The sequence below is a fragment of the Mesoplodon mirus genome, assembly GCF_964341445.2.
Source record: "Mesoplodon mirus genome assembly, chromosome: 3".
Taxonomy (NCBI): Eukaryota; Metazoa; Chordata; class Mammalia; order Artiodactyla; family Ziphiidae; genus Mesoplodon; species Mesoplodon mirus.
This window is the reverse complement of record NC_138978.1, coordinates 48,606,336-48,610,319: the sequence shown is the minus strand read 5'-3', so window position 1 is coordinate 48,610,319 and position 3,984 is coordinate 48,606,336.

Below are 3,984 nucleotides of genomic sequence, written 5' to 3'. Positions count from 1 at the left end.
TTATGTGCTGAAATTTGAGTTAATATACTAATTTTCCAGCTCTTCCCTTTCACCCCTACCCAACCCAGAAAATAATTAGGAAACGTTCTATGTCTGTTTATTGCTATATGATGATCAGGGAGCAAATTAAAGCAAAAATGATCCTCTCACAAATGCATTTTATGTTATTTTGCACAGGCTATAGATTTGTTGGATGGATCTTTCCAAAGAACTATTTTTCTCTGTTAGAAAGCCTATCAAGTATAAGTTAAAGATATTATCAGAGAAAGCTTTTCATTTTGATAGTAAGAATTAGACTCTCGTGTTGCACAATTAAGTTTAGAATTCACTTTGCAAACACTTATTATCATTCCTTTATTATCATTGTCAGTAGTACAGATACAAACATAAGAGTGACATCAAGTAACGTAGTACACCACAGTCTTGATGTGATTCGGTGTCACGAGACGTGGACTGTTGAATGACTTTGCTGACCAGTACTTTCCTCACTCACACGGGCATTACTGGCAACTGCAGTAGTGCTGTTTGCATAAAGAGTGAGTCACACCCTTGCCTGCAGCCTAGTCATTAGCTTTCTCTGAGTCAAAAGAAAATAGAATTAACTAATCAAGTAAGGCTTTGGTCACAAAATACAGGTTTTGCTTTTTTAAATAGTAGGTTGTCTAGATTTGGAAGATAGAGGGTTAGAAAGTATGTCAGGCAGTCGTCCCTTTCTGATTTTTTGTGAGAAAACAGTTATAAAACATGAGAAATGGATTGGATTTACCTTTAAAAAAATAAGCCCAGTTGTCTTATTTACCACCCATGATATACACTTATGTTCATTAATCAGACACACATTTAATTGCAATGCACCCAGGGAGGCCAGCCGAGGGGAATATACTCAAAATGCTGCAGATTTATAGGAGTCAGAGAGCCCACTATTAGGAAAGGCCTCCCTTATAAAAACAATACGAAAGAATATCTCCATAAGAAAGAGCAACTGCGGGCTTCCCTGGTGGGGCAGTGGTTGAGAGTCCGCCTGCCAATGCAGGAGACACGGGTTCATGCCCCGGTCCGGGAGGGTCCCACATGCCGCGGAGCGGCTGGCCCTGTGAGCCATGGCCGCTGAGCCTGTGCGTCCGGAGCCTGTGTTCCGCAACGGGAGAGGCCACAACAGTGAGAGGCCCGCGTACCGCAAAAAAAAAAAAAAAAAAAGAGCAACTGTACAATTGTCCTATGCTCTTCCACCTTCCCTTGGTTTTGTTTCTCTTTGCTTCCCGAATGAGATACCACTGAGATACCCTCATTCCTCTTGAAAGCATTGATCCAAGTTTAGACAAACTTTCCCCTCTTGTTTGTAAGAGACATTTCCTTGTGTGAGGAAATACCCAATCTTTCCTGTTATTTAGCAGGCACTCAAATATTTGTGTCCTGCCTTTTTATTTTCACATGATTAAACCAGACGTTTTCAACAACAGTTTTACTTTTATTATTTATTTATTTATTTATTTATTATTATTATTATTTTTGCGGTACGCGGGCCCCTCACTGTTGCAGCTCCGGACGCACAGGCTCAGCGGCCATGGCTCACGGGCCCAGCCGCTCCGCAGCATGTGGGATCTTCCTGGACCGGGGCATGAACCCGTGTCCTCTGCATCGGCAGGTGGACTCTCAACGGCTGTGCCACCAGGGAAGCCCCAGTTTTACTTTTAAAAAAGAAAAGAAAAATGACCACCACCACCCCCCCACAAAGGTATACAGCATAAAAATATGTGACTTGAAAATTGCAACAAAAGCAATGAAACTGGCCCCTTCTAAAGTAACAGTTTAGCCCTTTGGGTGGGCCCAACTTTACTTGTTTCCATTAGACAGGTATCACCTTCTTTCCTACCACACAGCATCTTCTTGGGAAGCTTGCCTTGGTCCTAGGCAAATTATCAAGACTCTTGAGTCTCTGGTTCAAACCTCCCAGACTCCTAAGGTCCTTCTTGCTTGGTTCAGGTCCCTGGTGTAAGAGAGACACTGATTCAGGCAATTACAAACACAGTAGTAATCACCATAATGAATGATTTAGGCCCAAGGTTCCCAATCTTTTCACAAAGCTTCATGAATACCTTTTATACATGATGTATTTTTTGTAAATCAGAAATTACCAGATTATCTGGTCTATCAATCTTATCTCAAAAATTCATATGATGTATTATCAGCCAATTTGAGCTGCTCATTAGCGTGTGAAACCTGGTACTTTCACTCTGAGCCCAAAGCAAACACCTTTATCCCTTATTAGTCTGTGTGGCTTTATCTTAGATAAATGTGCCATTTCCATTATGATTTTTTAAATATACAAAATAGTTCTATTATAATTTTTGTGGGCTCTTAAGTATCTTAGGACCACATGTGGAGAATCAGCGGGTTCTAGACCTTTTTCGATAAAGCTAATCAGGCCCCCCAACCTTTGGTGCAGTCTGTATAACATTCTCAGCTGAGTCCCCACACCATGGTAGTGATTTTTGTCAAGATACCGTATTAGAGATCCACGGTTTAACCATTCAACAACCACTTGAGAGCCTGAGTGCCAAGCCCCATGCTGCGAGATGGGACTGCAACAACAAACAAGACCCAGTGCCCAACTCTGGTCGCTCAGATTTTAAAGAGGGAGACAGACTATTATTAATGTGGTAAGTGCTGTGACCAGATAGCATGGAGTACTGTGAGGGGACCCCTAACTCTTGGGAGGAAGTGATAACCAAGCTTAAACCTAGAGGGAAAAAGGAAGCCAAACAAAATACAGGGAGCAGTGTTCCAGGCAGTGGGGACAGTATGCTCAAAGACCTAGAGGCAAGAGGGTGGGGAACAGCAAATTGTTTAGCAGGCAGACACAGAGCATACGAAAGTATAGCTGTAGATAGGGCTTGGCGGATCACATAACAAAGGACCTCATTAAACCTGGACTTGGTCCTGAGCAAGGTGGAAAGCATAGAAAGGTTTTAAGCAAGAGTTGCAGTGCTTTAGAACGATGCACGTGGCAACAGTGTGCACGATAGACCAGAGGGGCAAGTCCAGAGGCCAGCAATATCTTAGCTCTATGGTAACCACCAGGGTCTATTAAATTTTGTGCTTATCCAGCCACAGAGAAATGGGAAATTCCATTCCCTTCCCAGGGTTTTGTTTTTGTTTTTGAATGCCCAGTAATCTTATTTCATTTTGTTTCACGTATATTTTTGAGCTTTTATGTATAAGGCTGTCTGTTCCTCCACCTTATTGTTTGGATGGTAAGCCTAGTCTTTGGGTCACAGTCACAATCTGAGTATTGCCAAGCAAACTGGGAAGGCTGTCCCATGCATTCCTAAGCTTCTTACCAGATTTCACGTTGGACTGAATTTTTAAACCACAATACTTGGTCAACTTATCACCATCCTCAAATTCTAGGTTTGCCAGCCCAGCCTCAACTTCAACTAACCCAGGTGTTCCTAAGCCCTTCCCACCACATTTCCAGTTGCTGAGCAGGCTATGTTTGCATATGAGTATCATCAGTATGAGCTACCTTTTTAATCTTTCTTTCCTTGACTACTTGTTCTAGACTAGAGTCTGGGGGTGGAGGTATGTACAGTGACAGGGATAAAAGATTGAGATAGTGGGAAATGCAGCCTTCTGTGGAAAGCTAGATTGTACAATTAGTGTGAATTTTCTGACTCCTTGCAATACTGTAACTAATTTCTGAAGTACAGTTTATATACCTTTTCTGAAATGTGTAATTGTTGAAGCCAGCTTTACATATTTCACTATTAAGTGTTCTCTTACTGTGATGTTAATGACTTATCTGTTTAGAGCAGGTGTTCTTATCCCTTTTTCATGCCATGAACTCTTTTGATAATCTGGTGAAGCCTATGGACTGTTCCTCAGAATAATGTTTTCACATGCATAAAACTAAGTGTGAAGGATTGCGAAGGAAACTATATTAAAATACAGTTATTAAGGTGTTTTCAAAATTTTGCAATTATG